Raw genomic sequence first — 19,318 nt, 5'->3', positions numbered from 1 at the left:
CCCAGACCACAGACTCTTGAGTGTCTCTAAAACCCATGTTCCAGTGTGGTAATAGTTCCCGGATGTTCTATAATAATGAAGTGAAGAAAAAACACAAACCAAGATACCTTTAAAAGATATTGAGGGAGGCATCAGGAAGGCAACAAAGAGGGCAGGAGGCCCTTCTGAAGGCCTCAGATGTTAGCCAATGACATTAGCTTTGGAGGTAGGAAACCTAGTGGTACATTAAGTTAATGCATTCCAAAAGGTTTCACTGATGGCCACAAGAATGTTAGATCACTCACACAGGGAGATGGCAGCTGGAAAAGAATCTAAGGTAACTTCGAGCACACACCTTAAATACCAACGCTCAGGAAGCAGAGGTGGGTGGATCTCTGAGTTCAAGGCCAGCCTGATCTACAGAGCAAGTTCCAGGACAGCCAAAGTTACACAGTCTTAAAACAAACAAAATGATGATGATGATGATGATGATGATGATGATGATGATGAAGAAGATGATGATGATGATGATGATGATTTGTAACTGGGCCCTAGCTAGACCTGCAACATTCCAACCCCTCCACAGTCTAAATAGTTTGTTGATGCATTTAAATGACACATTCAGTGATGAAACCCGTTATTCTCCCAAGCATGACATATTTTTAAAGATATTAGGACAATGATATGTGTTAAGTTAGCTATTGAGGACAAATCTAACTCTTAGAGCTATGTCGTGATATGTAAGCTTTACTTAGATTCACGGAGCTCTTGTTCTTTATGTATAAAGATTGTTGTATGTATACAAATTGTTGTAAGAGTAAGTAAGGCAACAGTTACACACTGCTCACTGCAGAGTGAGCGCTCAATAGATGCTGGTTCTGTGGTCAGCCACTGCACCAAGCGGTCCCATAAGCCATTGCTTGAGGGGAAGGCAGGTGACAAGCAGGAAGAATGTCCCTTAAGTGTCCACAGTTGACTTTGTACTGCTATGATGGTATTTGAGAATGGAGAAATGAGAACAAATAGAAATTTAGTTTCCCACAGTCCTAAAGACTGTTCAATCCGAGATTAAGACAGAAGGTTTGTGTCCAAGTTGAAAATTGTTGTTTCCAAAATGGTTTCCCCCAAGTAAGGATGCTGAGTACTCATAGGGCAGAAGGTCGTCAGCCCACTCACGGCAGAGGAGCCCTCCTGGCCTGATGCCCCTGAGAGGCCCTACATCTTCCTAGGCTCACATTTGTAGCACCTGAATTCTAGAGACCACTGGTCTGTAACGTCAGCTGTTAAAGTCTGCTGTCTCCTAATCAATTACCCACCTAACTAAATCGGGTCAAGTATTACACAAATCTAACTCAAGGTTTTGGTAATTAATTTGTTGCTTTCCATGTGATACTACTATTGAGGGCAGGATTTCTACGTGATAGTAGATGTCCTTATGCAGAATTTACAACATCTGGGAGAAAGGGGACTTTCGGGGGTCTGACAATTCAGCAAAAGCAAAACTCCTTGGTGTTTTCAAGTTCAAGGTTTTGGGTACTCTTGCCTTTGAATGTCTGGCTCATTTCTTTGATTCAAAAATCAATTTCCATTTTGACAAACAGTCACGGTCGGCTTCTTAGAGCAGGTGTAAGTGCCGGGGGGTACATTGGAACTGTATTCTTTCCCTTGATCCTGCTCGCCACTCTGCCCTGACTTTAATCCATAATGCTCATTTGTATGCTTTTTACGTAGGAGGGCAAGGAGTGGCTAAGACCTAAGCAGTCCCTAGAATAAACGAGCAAGCCAGCTGCACAGCAATGGCAAAGGCTTGCCTAGGAAAATCCAGGGTGGGGGCAGGGGCTTCCATAAGAAACACGCATCCTGGGTAATACCAACTCACACACGAGAATTGGCTGATGAGGTGGGCGAGGCTGACATCACAGTGCATTCATAAGCATGTGTGATAAGTGTCTGCTATGAAGGGTGTTACACCACGTGCTGAGAGCGGAGGTCCCTAGGGTCAGCTACTTGCTGTCATGGAGTCTGTTTCATGGAATCATGTCAGCAGGTGTAAGTCAAGGCTGGAGAGTTTAGGGCCTTCCATAACCCCCCAAAGAAGTAAACAGCTCTAGCTGGGGGACAAATGTGTCACATGAGAGGTGGCGTTCTTAAAGGAGGGAGTGGGCACTGGAGGAAGAGCAAGGGACAGTCAGGTGAAGGGTTCAGGAGTCCCCCCATGAATTCCATGGATGTCAAATGCAGGGGTCAGGAGTAGATCTGGATACTGCGGTCCAAGGCAGATGACAGTAGGACTCTGGCTGGGGACCACTTTTCAGGACCCAGAAGACCTACAGAGCTTTCTACCTCTGCCACACCCACTAGGATAGTTTAGCAGGGAGATGGCAGCTACATTTTTGCTTTAGGAAATAACCTGACAACATGGTAGAAAATCAGTCAGTGGTGAGAATGGGGCTCTCTTTAGGAAGGACATGGCTTGAATGAAGGATTAAGAAGAGAAAGTTGGTAGTTATAACTATGGAGCGTGGAGACTAGTTAACACAGAAGTAGCCACTAATGGATTCCTAAGAAAAAATTTGATGGATGGACCAGCAACTAGATCTCTGTGAAGATAGAAAAATCATCCATCTTCCACCTTCACCATCCACAGGAACCCCACCCAAAGAACCCCAAGACCTCGCTGTTACCCATTTCCCTAGTCTCTTTTTCCCTCTCTTCCCAAGGGACCTGTCCCAGCCCCAGCTGATGCCACGCAGGACCATGCCCACCTTGCGGCTGAGTCTTTGACCACTCTTCCTTGTTTACTCTCATTCACAGAATTCATGATAGCACGGATGGAGGAGACCATGAAAGACACAACACAGCACAGGATGGCCAACCTTATTCCTCAGGCTCAGCGCCTGCTCTGAGTCACCGCTGAACTTGTCCAGCGGATCAAGAGCACCGGACCAAATAACATACAGGGAACTTGTATGCCATGGAGAGTCACAAGCCCAAACCTAGTGGCAGATCTTGCTAAAGGCCAGCACTGTCAAATGCACACATATGTCACTAAGTACAAATTAAGTATAAGAAAATCAGCAAAAAGTACTCCGTAGAATGTACAACTGCTAGTTACTGACTATAATATTTTTTTCTGACTTACTTGTTTGAGATAGTTCTAACTGTGTAACCCTACCTAACCTGGAACTCCTATGTAGACCAGGCTAGCCTTGATCTAGAGATCCCCTTACCTCTGCCTTCATGGCTGGCCCTATGAAAAATGACTCCATAACACCTTTAATGAGGTATAACTCATAAACCACACAATTTAACCACTTGAAACATACAATCCGAAGATCTTTAGTATGTTCACAGTTGTATGACCATCACTATTATCAACATTAGACGTTCATTCCTCACAAATAAACTCTATCCATTCTCAGTCACTCTTCATTTTTCTAAACCACCCCCATCCCTGGAAATAACTAATGTACTCTCAGTCTCTGGATTTTCCAGATCTGAGCATTTATGTAATACATGTGGCTGGCTTCCGCTACGTTTCCTACTTCGGGGTCCTTCTAAGGCAGCATAAGTTAATAAATATATTGTCATTCCTCTTCTAGAAATAATCCTCCACTGTGCGGCTCCGTCACACTTTCTTCATTCATCAAGGAATAGCTTTGGGTTATTTCTACTTTTAAACAATTATAAACTAATGGTGTAAGGAATGGATGTTGTCGTTTATGTGGTTTGGTTACTTGGTTGGCTTTTGAAAATGGGATCCCACTATGAAGGCTGGGCTGGCATCTAATACATGATGTAGCCCAGGCTAGCCTCTAATTGTGATCTCCCTACCTCTTCCTCCTGAGCACCAGGCATACAGCCATGTGCTACCATCTGCAGCTTACAAGAAAGACTTCCTTGTGCGGTTTGTACATTGTGGCATGTCTTCATTTCTCTGGGGCATCTATCTAGGAGTAGATTTTCTGGGTTGGATGATTGATAACTTTTGAGTAATCTTAGGGAGAAATACCAGACTGTGCTGTTTCAAAGCAGTTCCTTCAGTTTACCTTCTCCCTAGCAGAGCCCACAACTGATTTTTAATACTTTATCTTGTTCCAGAAATAATGTTAGTACAAAGCATGTCCTTAAATACATAAAGATAGCATGCAATAAGGCAACATAAAAATAATGTAAGCCAAGGAAAAGATAAAGCAATGGAGTAACTGAGGAAAAATAGGAATGAAAATACCAACTAAATAGCTTTGTTAAGGCTGGACATACATTTGACTTGGGCTTCCTAGCAGACAATGTGACAGGGGAAACATCTGTTCTATATATTTTATAATCTGTGATCTGTGATCTGTGAATAGACAATCTCTGCCCCCCCCCACACACACCCCGTACCCCCAGGACTACAATGAGACCATGAACTCTGGTCCTGAGACTGAAGCAAACACTCTTCTGATTTACCACAGAAATGAATAGCGAGTGTGCTGTGTAATGAATTCAACCATCCTGTGTTGAGCACAACCACATAATTCATAGGTCTGCTTCTTACAACACTATCCAATCCCAGGGTATGCTTGGAACCATCTGGTAAAAAATATTCTCCCGAGTGGCCAATACAGAGCTCCCTGGAGCTAACTCTACTGGAGAGTTGGTGAGACTTTCCGGGCTTGAGCCCCTGGGTTCCCAGCCTACGGAGGAGTTCAATGCTCAACCACTAGCATCAGTGGAGTCAAGGAAAGGCAGATGCCAGGACTCACCCTGATCACTGCAAAAGGCAAAACGGGAGATTCCCGAAATAGTTTAGCCCATGGGTAGAAAGCAGCTCAAAGAAAGAGAGAAAGTTGGGGGTTGTGGGGGGAAGGACCAGAGCTCAGCACCACTGCAAAAGGGAGCACCGGAGGCTGCAGCCAGCATTTCAGAACATAATGCACAGTGGGGGATGGGGAGCAGAGTCGAGAGCAATGATGACCCACAGCTGCAGCGGTCCTGGTGGTGCCAACACTCACGCTGGGCGCTCCTCTTGTAGTGCATGCTCTTTTGGTGAACAGGGTCATGGACTAAGCATTTCTCTGGCCAATTGCCAACTCCATGGCTATTTTGGATGGTATAAACATGAAATTGGGGGAAATGAGCCAGCCTGGTTTCTATAACAGCCTAACTACTGCTGAAGAGCCTGGAGGCGGGGAGGGTAGCCTTGTCAGATAATAGGTAGTTGTCAATGTTTTATGCAAATCAGGGTTTTGCACAGCTATTGGCTTCTTTGCTTAGTAGTCCCAAGAATACAGACCCCACCACCACCACTGTGCCTGTCACCCGCCCAGTTTCCGAGCCAAAATCTTTTAAAGGAGAATAAATTCTAAGATCCCACTGATTCCTGTTGCTGCTTTTTGGAGAGATGGTCCTTCCTCTAGACCCTGCCACCCACAGCAGCCAGGAAACACTTCTGCATACCCTTGTGACAAAAACAAGTGCCCTGCATCCTCACCTGCCAGGATGTCAATCCAGAGCCTTATGCAAGCATCACATCTTTGCAAGATAAAATATTTTTTTTCTTTTTTAGACTAGAGACTGAATAAAGACACCACACCGGCTGCCTGGGGAGTCTGGGGAGTCCTTAGCCTTCCTCCATTAGCAGAACAGCTCCATCCATTACTTCAAAGCCTCATCAGAGACCCTAATCCTCTCTGAAAGGAACTCTCTGGCAGCCAAGCCTTTAATTTGCTGAATAATAGGCCCACTGATTAACCCTCACAAGGCAAATCACAGATACAGCAGGCAGTGAGTGCTCCCAGGGGGGCCGCGAGAACCGAGGGGCTGCTGGAATCGGGGGTTTTTCAACCCCTCCCCCCCTGTAGTGGAACTAACCCTGCAGGACTGCTCAGTGGTGAGCTTTCTGGTCTTTCTCTTTTGGCCAGTTTTTGGTCTCTATAGATTGTTCTGATTGTCTTTTGCCATACAGTAGCATGTTCTGAGTGTTAAGCCTTGTCTTTTTTTGCCAGGCAGAGATAGGTGATATGGAATGATCATGTCACAAAACATAACAGAGAATCAGTGACAATAGAAGCTCTCTTTAGGCCAGCGATTTGAGAACCTCTGCTCTAGGCAGACTGCTGTGCTCTGGGGCAGAAATGGGATAGAATCCACAAGTACAAAGAAGAGAAGGTCATGTCTGATTCAACAAGAGATACCCCGTGTGGGACAAGGCTGTTGGCTGTTTCTGTGGATGCCTGCAGCTGGAGGTAGACAACTACACTCGCTGCCGCCGCTGTCAAGGACAGGTAGCAGGTGAGCTGGGCTGGGAGCTTCCCACTGCTGTGTTCCAATCAATCACATCCACATTAGCCTTCCACCGGCTCCATCAGATAATGAGATGAGTGATTGAACAGATGACACAGTGGTCAATTATCACGTGGATGATATAAATTCTATTGTGGCAAGGACATTTATCTCTGTATTGATCTGGCTTTGCTTGCAAGGACCATAAATTACTCCCTTCCATAACCGTATGATAAATACTCTAATAACAAAATGCCACTAGCTCCCGTTTTCCCAATAAATTCCCATATGGTTTCAGTTAGGAAAAAACACGTATGGAGCTTTTTTCCCATGCTGTTGTTGTTGTTGTTGTTGTTGTTGTTTTTTAAATCTTACCAACGGCTTTATTATTATAGCACTTTAAGAGTCCCAGCAAGTTTGAGAGTCCTGCCATCTTGCCTTCTGCTCGGGTACACTTAAAGCCTCCCCCACTGACAGCATCCCTGACCAGGGCTGAACTTGATTAAGGTTGATGAGCCTGAGCACAGACATCATCATCACCTAAGCCCATAGTTTACCTCAGAGATCATTCCCAGTGTCATGCATTCTACTGCTGGACAAACTTATAATGGCACATACTTACTAGCATGGTGCCGCGTAGAGTTTCAAGGGGTCTTTTAGCTTTATAAGCAGCATATTAAAGAGACTTCCATACATTTCAGCAGTTGCTTAAAATCTGATACCAGAATTTAGCATACTTAGGGTCACTTTGGACATACAAGCAGAAAGCTGTTCATTCTAATTTGCTCTATTCTTCACATTAAATTATACAGTTACTTCAGTGCCTAAGTCAATAAAGGAAGCCTGTGACATCTTCCTGAATTATACATAAAAATTATTTCTCCATGTCTCTTCTGTTAATCTCTACGTTTCCCGCATCTGAAAAGCACCACTCATAATCCAAAGAGAAGGTGAAGAATATAGGTACAAGTGGCTGACACAGTGCACACACATAAACACACACACATCAGCACATATATACATACATGCACACAGTACACATACATCAGCACATGTACACAAACACGTACACAGTACACACACATAAACACACACATCAGCACATGCACAGATATGCACGTACACATATACATGTGTGAATAGACATACATACAACACAAACAATATATGCTTGCACACATACACACACACATACACACACATACACGCACATACATGCATCTAAAAGACAACACAGAGGGAATGCAGTTCTATATGCAACACCCTTAACCAAGGAGCTCTTTCAATAACTTTAGAAAGGTGTTTATCTTGTGCCACCGTTGAGTAACAGCAGAAACTCAGACTGCAGAGGCATCGCAGTGCACCCACTAACATAAGCAGCTAGACAGACCGACGCTCCTCCAGGTTTTCCTTGTTTTTCTGACTAACAGTTTAATACAGTTTTGATTCTATAGGCAACAATGGTGTCAACACATACACTTAGAATTTCAGCCTAAGTTTGTCCTTGTACTCAGCCAAGGTGAAAGGTAATTGTCACTAAGGAGAACTTCTTAAAGTCATGTTTACAGGCGACTTTAAATTTATCTTGTGCATAGAACTCATTTTACACACTGGGCCAGGTCAGCATTTTATATTTGTGTTTTTTTCTTTCCTAAACTTGTGAAACACTCTGTCTTAGTCAGGGTATTTGTGTATTCCTGCACAAACATCATGACCAAGAAAAAAGTTGGGGAGGAAAGAGTTTATTCAGCTCACACTTCTACATTGCTGTTCATCACCAAAGAAGTCAGAACTGGAACTCAAACAGGTCAGGAAGCTGTAGCTGATGTGGAGGCCACAGAGGGATGTTCCTTATTGGCTTGCTTCCCCTGGCTTGCTCAGCCTGCTCTCTTATAGAACCCAAGAATACCAGCCCAGGGATGGCACCACCCACAGTGGGCCCTCCCACCTTGATCACTAATTGAGAAAATGCCTGACTGCTGGATCTCATGGAGGCATTTTATCAACTGAAGCTCCTTTCTCTGTGGTAGCTCCACCTTGTGTCAAGTTGACACACAAAACCAGCCAGAACACACACTGACAGGTGACAATTAACACAATAACAGGTCACAGCATATGGTGGTTCCAGCCCTTCGCTCGCCCACTTCTGCATGTTAGATGTCAGCGATGAGTTCCTTAGAGGCGGGGCACAGACCACCGCTTGGACACGGTGAGCACCACCCCCATCAGCTGCTCCATTATAAGGGCTCTGTCCTTCTCGATTTGGATCAGTGTCCCCAGTTCCTCCATCTCCATCTCATCAGCCTCTTTTATCTCCTCTCAGAAAGTAGTTTTTCCAGCAAAGAGAGGTTTTATTTTGTTGTTTGTTCTTTTAGGGGGTGGGTAACTGTTTAGTTGTTAGAAAAGAGAGCGCTGTTTTCAGGCACATCTGCCTTAATCTCGTGGACGAGGCATCTCTTTTCATGCCAAGGAGATGCTGGCACACCTTCATTCAGCATCCGTTTGATAGAGTATGTGGTTTGATAGAGAGGTTTATGTGGCCAAGACATCTTAATGCCTAGCTTGAAAATCTGAACTGGGCAGGAGGTGGTGACTGTGGTTGGTTGTCAGGGTCACGAATTGGCTTGCAATAGAGGAAAATGGCTGGCGTCCAGCACTGGCCCCCACACATGCACAGCGTGAGCACGCGCACAGGCACACACAGAAAATGATTTTTAAAAAGGGGTCGGTATCTGACACATATCTATACACACTAGCATCTCAATCCTTAGAAAAGATATTGGAATGCCACAGAGACATGGTTTTGAACCCCCTCTGTTAGGATTCAGCTGTGAGGCCAAAAGCCCATCACTGATCTGTCAAGGGTCTCGCTGTCCACGTGAGTAGTGACCCACTTGTTTAGCAGCAATGAGGATCCAGTGAAATCACACAGGCAAGGGGCACACACACGGTATCTGACAGCTTTAAGTGAAGCCTCTACTGAAGGCCTGGGGTGTTGCTCAGTGGTTATAACAGCTCCATGTGTGAGATCCTGGGCTCAGTCGCTGGTACCATGGGACTGGGGAAGCTTATAGAAAAACTTATTATTTGTATCTCTCTCACAGATACATTCAAATTAACCTAATTTTAGTTTGCATGAATCTGACAGGATTTACTAAATGTAAGCAAGTTGGCTTTCTTTGGCTAAATGAAGTTTGCTACATTTTTGTTTTGCCGTGAAGGATTTTTGCATAGCAAATTTAGTCACAATTAAAAAGAAATGTAAACTCTATGACCACAAAGGTTGGGCAGCAACAAGCCCATGGCAGATATCACTAAATGGCACTGGTCCGTGGCTACATTGCGAGAGACTGTGGTGATCTATGGGTCTGTCTTCTCAACACAGCTTAAAGAAGGTGATCTATTACTCAGTACTTGGTGCAAGGTGATGTCAGCTTGCCATATCTCTCTATGATAATATGCTCCTCTTAGAGAGGTTTATGTGGCCAAGACATCTTAATGCCTAGCCTACTATCAAGGTCCACAAATCATTGACAGTTATAGAAATTCCCCACTTTTACTATTGCACAGTGTGTTTGAGAGGGAGGACTTAACATAAGCCTTAATAATGTGTGTGTGTATGTGTGTGTGTGTGTGTGTGTGTGAGAGAGAGAGAGAGAGAGAGAGAGAGAGAGAGAGAGAGAGAGAGAGATGAAAGGAAGGAAGAAAGAAGGAGGGAAGAAAGAGGAATCTCCACTATGGCTGTGTGTGACACAGGACTTACCTTGACATTTATTCTTTGTGGCTGGTAGATAAACATTGCTCTCCTTGCTTGGACTATCAAATCACTTACCCTATAGTCATAGGTATATTAATTTCCTGGGGGAGCTATAAGTAATATCACACTTAGTGACTTAAACAGCAGACATTTATTGTCCCATGGGCCTCTCTCCCAGCTTCTGATAGCTCCTTAATGTGAGAAAGCCTGAGTCAGGCTACCCATGTGTTGTCTCCATGTCTACATCTGTGCTGGTTTGAAAAAAAATGGCCCCCATAGGCTCATAGATTTGACTACTTGGTGACCAAGGAGTGGTACTATTTAAAAGGATTAAGAGGTGTGGCTTCATTGGCCAAGGGATGAGCTCCGAGGTTTCAGAAGCCCAAGCCCAAAGTCTCTTTTCCTGCTGCCTGCACATCCAGAGCCAATGTAGATCTCAGCTTGTCCAGCAGTGTGTCTGCCTGCATGCCGCCATGCTTCCTGCCATGATGATAATGGGCAAAATCTCTGAAACTATAAGCCAGCCACAATTAAAGGCTTTCTTTTAAAAGAGTTGCTGTGATCATGGTCACAGCAATAGAACACTGACCAAGACATATAAAATCTGTTATTCTAGGGAACCCTGACTAATACAACACCCAAATCTCTCTGTGTCACTCTGTCTCTCTGTCTTTGTCTCCCCCCCCCCACACACACACACACACACTCTCTCTCTCTTATAGATACCTACTTTATCAGGTTAGGACCCAGCATGCCTCAGGATGCCTTCATCTTAGCTAATTTCATCTGCAAAGGCCTGTTTCCATATAAAAACTTATCTGACATGCTGAGGATGAAACGGTGTGAATTTCGAGGGATACAGTTCAGTCCATAGCCTGAGTAACGAAAGTGAAGTACGCGGAACCCTGCTCCAGCCTGGAGATTTAAGCTTCTGTACGTTCTTAAACCAGAACTCCTATTATTTCATGAAAATGTCTAGTTTTAAATAAAACTATTTATTGAACTCAATAAATACCCTTTCAATCCAAAATCAAATCATGCTGGGCCTAATGACATACATCTGCAGTCCTAGAATTTAGGAGGCTGAGGCAGGAGGATCTTGATTTGCAGACAACTCTCCTATATTAACTAGACCTTGTCTTAATAACAATAATCTAGCTATGATTTTCATCACTCACTAATTCTGTATAGCAGCTAAGTGTCATGCATTTGAAAATCTTAGAAAAATAAGAATAAAATCCCAAGAAGGTATACACAGAAAATAAGATAGGAGGCCTGGCAACTGATTCTGTTTAAAGCTCTAATTGTAAATTATAAACTCACAAAAGCCACACCCACACAGCCCTTTCTTCCAGCCAGTGGGCTAAATCTGCTACTTTTATCCCATCCAAAAGTCAACAGCAGGCTGGAACTAGTAGGACTGGTCACGCAGGCCTGCATTTCCTTCTCTAATTACAGTTCTAACTGACCCAGAGTCACCTTTCCTTTCCCCCACCCACTCCCCATCCCAGCCTACAGAAACCATGGTGTGGCAGGGGCCAGGGAACAGCTGGATGTTACTTAGACACAGGAAAGCTCTTGGGAAGAACCCCGGGAGGGGGGGGGGCAGCCACTCCACTAGCCTGACCAGTGGTCCATGACTTTCCATCTCTTCCAGATCAGCCTGGCTGAGATGATGACAGCCCCTCCTCGACCTCAGCCGCTCTGCGGTTATGACCTGGCTTGTGGGTCCTACTCATCCTCCTTCCAGACTCTTAGCAGCTGTTAGAAAGAATAGCATCCTTAACATGCACTGGCTGTTACTCTGGAATCAGGCACCTTTGTATCCAAATTGATACAAATGGCCACCATCTCTTTCTGTACTCGCCCCTTTATTCAGGGATAGTGACTATTTACTATCTACTTTTGCAACAAGATTCGACCACATGACCCGTCACAGCAATAATTATGCAAATCTGCCAGAGTTAAAATGCCCATCAGGAAATCTAAATTAGACAACCTCTTAGAAGTATAACCTTGAAACTCAAAACTTTATTCTTCTCATGAAGTGGGGGGGAAAAATCTCAATTTTTCAAAACCAGATCAGTACATATGAAGACGGCAAAGGAGAGTTTGTTAGGTTTCAATTTAGAGTATTCCGACCTTTTTCCGTGAGTTTTCACTAATCCACTAATTCCCTGTAGCTCAAGAGATGCTAATTAATTCAAGAAGCCACAGTAGCTAATCATTGGCTAAATAAATCCAAAATGGAGAGTGTGTCGCTGGAGGTACTGCTGCTCATTTTAATTAAAATTGCCAACGTGTAAAGTGGTGTAAATAAAGGTTACAGTGGACCCACTTGGCTCCTGGAGGAATTAACCATTTGTATGGTTCCTAGGGTTCTAACAAAATGTAAAAGCCCAAGAATTCAGCAGACCGCAATAAGACTCTAGGATGGGATACATACAAGTGTGTGTTGTTCACTGATACTTTAAAGCCAGGTAGAATCAAGCAGCCTCGAAAAACAGAGTGGAGAAAGACAAGCTTGAGGGAAATTCAGCTAAAGCCAAGGACACAGCCAGTCATCAGCAGACCTGCAGAGAAAGCTGGAGCTGTAATGGTCGTAGTCTTTAAGGGTTAAATAAGTTAAACACCCTTTCTCAAGGTCAGTGATAACATTTTAAGGATATTCAGGGCAGCTGTTTATATCTATCAGAGTGTCATCAGAAGGCTACTGAAAAGAAGCCCCAGCATTCTGTGACTGGCTGGCAGGTCTCAAGCGTGGTACTTAGTTGAGGAAAGTAATGGCTTACATGTTAGCCATTGACTAGGGGACCGGAAACACTCCTCCAAAGACAGTAGTTGTTTAGAAGTTGGGAAGAACCCTTCTGGGTTTCCCTATTAGGATCCCTCAAGTGACAGGTGTCTTGCACTATACCTGGGAAAAGGAACATCACACTGAGAGGCTGAGGAGAATCTGTGGACAGAAAGACCTTGCCGAGTCCCCCCATTTATCACCAAGAGGTCTGACCCCCCCCCTTTTTCTCAATTCTACTTTTTTCATTCTTCATGAAAACAAGGAACACACAGGTTGCCCTGAGTCTAGGGAATCTTCATTTCTGAAAGTCACCTGATGTTTAAAGACAGTGCAGGACTTTTCTTATCAACCTTCCTTCTGTCAGAGGGGTGTTGGCCAAGAATCTTGGGATCAGTGAGAAGATACAATACTTTTCTTCCCTACACTGTCAGAGCAGCCACCCCAAAACAGCAGTTTATAGGGGGTGATCATCACTCATTAACTTTTGGGCTGAGCAGCCAAAATGCTCTTGGTGGATTTGCTCTTGACAAAAGCAACTCCATCTTTATTGTTTCACTAATCATCTCAAAAGCCACTAACATCCTGAAACTAACTCCTACTAAAACCTCAAAAGTATGAGAGATAGATACCTTCCAGTTAGGAAAGTAGTTTTACTATTTAGACCAAAAGGCCTTAAATTAGGTTGAACTTAGAGGAAGAGAGGAGGTCTCCCTGGGGACCAAGGTGAAGTTCACAAATGAAAATTACTGTTATCTTATCAAAAGGCTACTTCTGCAAGGAGGCTCCGAGCAAAGCAGCAGTCTGGCCCAGTACTTGAACCAGATAGACTTGTTATGCAAATAGCTCCAGCCAGTGGGGAAAGGGCTGATAATGAAATCGCTGCAAAGCCAGCCACTTATTATAGCGGTGACAAAAAACATCAGGCAGGGTCCCAGCACATGGATAAAGAGCAGTGCAGAATTTATGCGAGTACTGTGTTTAATTTATCATAACTAAGCTGTCAGGAGGCATGCTTTGACAAATGTGTAACTAACTCATATAAATGAGTCAATTATCACCAACAACCAAGGTTCAGAACCAGCCAGGGTTATGGGGGCTTCCTTTTTTCTCTTTTTAATGCCAAGACAGGTTTGCTAATAGGATTTTAGGCTTTTAGGCCTTTTTTTCTTTTCTTTTTTTTTTTTTAACTTGTTTTTTTTTCCTTGCTGTCTCCAAATAAGGAGGCTGGAAACGAATCTGAAAAACACTATCTCAGCATATCTCGGCATTCCTGACCCTGCCTATTCGGCTATAGGCAGTAGCCAGATGCCACAGCAAATCAGAAGTATGTTCTCCAGTCCTCTGGTAAGAGTCCTCTTGTCCCAGTGACACACGTGTCCCACAGGTCATGTGTTTTGAATGCTTTGTCTGGAGCCTTTTGAAGGTAGGGCCTCTCTAGAAGAACTGGGTCACCCGTGTGTGGACCAGGATTTTTGTCAGCTCCACCTCTGTCTGAGCATTCTTTGCTTCCTGAGGAGAGCCCTGTAATGAGAAGCTGTCGCAAGCTCTCACCACACAGACGGAGCCTCCTCCATGATGGAGTAGCTTCCAGAACCATGAGCCCCAATAAACTTCTCCTCCTTTAAGGTGCTTCTTGCAGGTGTTGTATTAAAGCAATGAGAAAAGTGACACATTAAGAACCTCAGTGATGAATCCACTTTGGTTCAGCGGTCACGGCAACAGAGTATCAAAGGGTGTTAAAGCTATGGCTCTGCAGTTAAGAGCACTCACTGGCTGCTCTTCCAGAGGTTCTTAGTTCAACTCCTAGCACCTGTAGTGGCTCACAACAGTCTAACTATCTGTAGTCCCACGGGATCCGAATCCTTCTTCTGACGTGGAGACAAAACATATGTAAAATACACAAATAAATAAATCAGAGAGAGAAAGAGAGAGAGAGAGAGAGAGAGAGAGAGAGAGAGAGAGAGAGAACTTAAGCCAGGCAGTGGTAGGCCACATCTTCAATCATAGCACTCAGAAGACAGAGGTAGGTGGATCTCTGAGTTTAAAGCCAGCCTGATCAACAAAGCAAATTCCAGGACAGCCAAGGATAAACAGAGAAACAATATCTCAAAAACAAGCAAACAAACAATAACAGAAACCCAACCAATCAAATAACAACAAAAATAGGCATTTCTAGTCAGGCTAAAGAGAGAGCTCAGAGGCTGAGAGCCAGGTACCAGCATGCACATCAGGCAGCTCCCAACTGCCTGTAACTCTAGCTCCAGGGGATCTGACGCCCTCTTCTGGCCTTCACAGGCACCTGCACTCATATACCCAAAGCACACACATAGTAAAAAAAAAAAAAAAATCTTTTTAAAGAAGATATTTCTAGCCTTGTTTATTTCTAGAGCAAATCTAGGCAGTTACCCTCGTGGCTTGTTCTATAAAGGGAAATGAATCAATTATCTGAATGATTCCACTTTAAAACAATTTGACTAAAACTCTCAGATATTTTCTTTCCCAACCAGTACCTCCAATGATGGAAGGCTGATAGTTGAGAGGTGTTCATTCCCCATTTGTTTTTCTCAGTATGAGCCGATGAGTATAAGAACAAACGGAACCTTTCTAAATAGACATTTCAAACGCACGGTGTGTCACTGTTTACAGTCAGCTGAGATTTAAATAAGCCTAAGGATATCATGTTTGGTCATAGCGCATTTGGAGGCTGAGTGATAGCAGGCTAGAACAGGCAGTATCATCTCCAAAGTCAAAGGATGGGGCTAGGGATGGGGCAGAGTTGGTAAACATGTCCAGAACTTGCAGAGACTGGGCACAATAGTCCATGCCTGTGATCCGAGCACTCAGGATAAGAAAGCCAAGGCCACCACTAGTTAACATATCCAGCTCTGACAGAAGCCTGAGACAAATGAAACCCTGTCATGGGGTAGGAGTGAGGGGCAATATTTGGAAATGACAGGCAGGTTCTTTCTTTTTTTTTTTTTTTAAGATGTATTTCATATATATATAAGTACACTGTAGCTGCCTTCAGACACACCAGAAGAGGACATCGGATCCCATTACAGATGGTTGTGAGCCACCATGTGGTGTTGGGAATTGAACTCAGGACCTCTGGAAGAGCAGTCAGTGCCCTTAACCACTAAGCCAGCTCTCCAGCCCAACAGGCAGGTTTCTATCTGTTTCATTTCTGTTTCTAAGCAATATAGGGAGAAATTGTTTTAGCCATCAATCCAGGAGATAGTTCATCACAATGGGAAATTTACAGCAGCAGGAGCTTGAATCAGCTAGTCACATCCTATCCATAGCCAAGAGCAGAGGGAAAACGGATACTTGCATGGTCACTTGATTGTTTATTTATGCTCGATTTGATTTTTGCTGTATTCTTACACTGTACAGGATCCCCTGCCTAGGGAATGGTACTGCTCATAGTGGGCTAGGTCTTCCCACACTGATTAACTTAAGACAATCCCCCACAGGAAAGCCTACGGGCCAACCAAATGTAGACAAATCCCTCATTGAAACTCTTCCCAGATGACTCTAGGTTATGTAAAGTTGACAGTCAAAGCTAACTAACCATCATGCTAACCCAAGATTTGAAATGTAATGATCAGTCTTCAATGTTCAGATTTATTACTAAAAAGACCGTAGAAGAAAAATACATGGTTAAGGAATCTAAGACGCTATGGAGAAAATAGGGTGGTCAAGAAAGAACTTGGAACCACATGTAGTATTTTCACTATAGAAATAAGACAGCTAGAGAGATGGCTTACTGGTTAAGAGCACTGACTGCTCTTCCAGAGGTCCTGAGTTCAATTCCCAGCAACCACATGGTGGCTCACAACCATCTGTAATGGGATCCGATGCCTTCTTCTGGTACTCATGTGTACATGTAGATAGAGCACTCATATATAAAATAAATAATTCATTTTTTAAAAAGAAATAAGACAATACATTAAAGAAAGAGAAGATCTCTGGGCCTGGTGGCACAGACCTATAATGCCAGCTACTTGGGAGGCTAAGACAGGAGGATGACAAATTCAATACCTACTTAGATTTCAGAGTGAGTTCCAGCCAGTCTGGGCAACTTTATGACTGATATAGCTCAAAGGTAGAGAACTTTCTTAGCATGCCTGAGGTCTTAGGTTCAATTTTCAGTGTCAAAGATGGAGAGGGGTGGGGTGGGTGGGAGGCGCAACACAAGAGGGGGGAGTGGTGACATGTTTTCTTATCTCAAATTAATAATAAAAAAAAGCACATAATCACTCAATTTCCATTTGCCTTCCTAGCTTATTAAACTTATCAGGGTCTTTCCCTCTGTGTTTTCATTAAGAGGGCCTTCTTTCTTTGTTCCTGATTGTTTTCTGTGTTTCTCTTAGAGTTTTACTGCTGTGAACAGACACCATGACCATGGCAACTCTTATAAAGGAAAACATTTAATTGGGCTGGCTTACAGTTTCAGAGGTTCAGTCAGTTATCACGGCAGGAAGCATGGCAGTGTGCAGGCAGGCGGGGTGCTGGAGAAGGAGCTGAGAGTTCCTCTCCATCCCCAGGCAGTGGGAAGAAAGTAGTCCCACTGGGCCTGGCTTGAGCGATTGAGACCTCAGAGCCGGCCCTTAGTGATACACTTCTTCCAACAAGGCCACACCTCCCAATAGTGCCACTCCCTAGAGCCTATGGTGGGGGAGGGGGCATTTTCATCCAACCCACCACACTCAAAAGCATTGTTTTCTATGTTTGCTTTTCTTCCCAATGTTCCAGACCTTTCAAGATCTGAAGTAACTTGGGATAAATAGAACTGGAAACACCGAAGTTGGAAAACATAACCAGATTAGAAATGGCATCCCATGGGACTTGCCAGATGGAAACAAAGACCAGGGAGATACTCTGTAGCAAGCACAACCTTAGAAGTGTTCACTTGCCATCAGCTGCGTGTCTTGCCCTTAAATTCACCGAAGCAACACTGCTGGTTCAAGAATACAACCATAATCTTGAAAAAAGGACACTTAAGCCAAACTTGTGAGTCAAATCACATCTTTGCAGCATGGTGGAGTGGAAAGGTGTATCTGTGAATATATAATGGATTTTTCTAGGCCAGCTTCAGAGAAGGTTGGTCAAGGTTATCTGTGCAGCAATGATATGAAAGGGAAATTCTTTGAATCTCTCTCTCTCTCTCTCTCTCTCTCTCTCTCTCTCTCTCTCTCTCTCCCTCCCTCCCTTCCCCCCTCCCTCCCTCCCTCCCCCCCTCTCCCTTCCCCCCAACCCCCTCCTCTCTGGGATGATGCTCTGAAATGTGGTACAAGCCACTAAATTGTCTTTGGCTCTTCAGTTTCCTCTGTTCCCTCTGTCTCCTCCTGTGGGTCCCAACTCTCAGAATTGGTCCTTTCTTGGCTCCCACACAAGTGTTGTCCACCTTGCTAGGATCTGTAGCCAATCATTCTGTTTTGTGGCAATCCCACTCATTCTGCAGTTAGAGGAAAAAATGACTGGGCTGAGGGGTGAGGGTATGTCCTCCAGCCTTGGCCCCAGACTTCGCCTTCCAGCACTGCCTCTCTTGTTAGCATTCTCTGGGTCTTCCCTTGAGCCTTAACTTCACAGTCACCATATCTCTTGGTAGTGTTCTCTGAATTTGTCCCCTGCTCTTCTGTACTGAAGGACATGACACCGGTCCAAGGGGGATTAGACAAACAATTTTTGGAACCCTAGGCTCTGTTGTATTTGAAATGGAAATGAAATACAAACCCAGACTCCTTTGGGGTCAAACATGTTTAGAATTCTAAAGTTGATCAAATTTTAGACAGCCAAACTGGTACATTTGCTATACATTGTATAACATTGCAGAAGGATCTGGGCCAGGATACAATCATCAAATAGGAAAATATCTGCATTGAAACACATGAATATTCACACGAAGATAGATAATGACTATAAATAACCCCTCATCAGTTCAGGGCACACGTTGCCCCACTTCAGTTCACATAAGGTCAAGTTTTGCTGCCAGATGACTCAACTACAAAATAACTTCTATTTTAGGGGCTCTTTGGATTTAGGGATTATGGGTAAAGATTGTACATCTAGATGGTGATTAAGAAGGATGATCCTGTTTGATTTGTTACTGTAACTCTTTATACGCGGTAAGACTGCACATAAGCATAAATAAGGGAAAAATGTGTATTTTCCTCCCCTGCATCCTATTTATCGAAGCTTTGGTCATGCACTCTCTGCTTCTAAAGATTCTGAAGCTCTTGTTAAATGCTGGGTGTTGGGGCATCTTTTCCAGCTCTAGTATCTGGGAGTGCTTGGTGTGGACGATTCTCCTGCCATCACTGAGTTCTCATGCTGAAGCTCCTCCATCTTCAGTGGATTTGTACCAGTGTGGCCCTCTCCCCAGGCCAGGCCCCAAACCCATGACTCAGCACTGAGTCACTCTTTGGTCTCCCTGTTGGTCCAATGGTCTTAGTGTCAGTATGTGTGGCCTGATGACATGCTCCCGACCGGGGCCTCATGCCACTCAGCAGTTTTCC

At 44.1% G+C, this 19,318-nt stretch overlaps 1 protein-coding gene across 1 annotated transcript in view; it reads right to left on the bottom strand.

Moving 5' to 3' along the window:
* Nucleotides 1-19,318, bottom strand: part of Myo3b (myosin IIIB) — a 333,329-nt gene that overhangs the window by 220,381 nt on the left and 93,630 nt on the right. The window lies entirely within an intron of this gene.

This window comes from Apodemus sylvaticus, chromosome 5, assembly GCF_947179515.1.
Source record: "Apodemus sylvaticus chromosome 5, mApoSyl1.1, whole genome shotgun sequence".
Taxonomy (NCBI): domain Eukaryota; kingdom Metazoa; phylum Chordata; class Mammalia; order Rodentia; family Muridae; genus Apodemus; species Apodemus sylvaticus.
The sequence above is the reverse complement of the archived record's forward strand: the minus strand, read 5'-3'. Positions and strand labels throughout refer to the sequence as shown.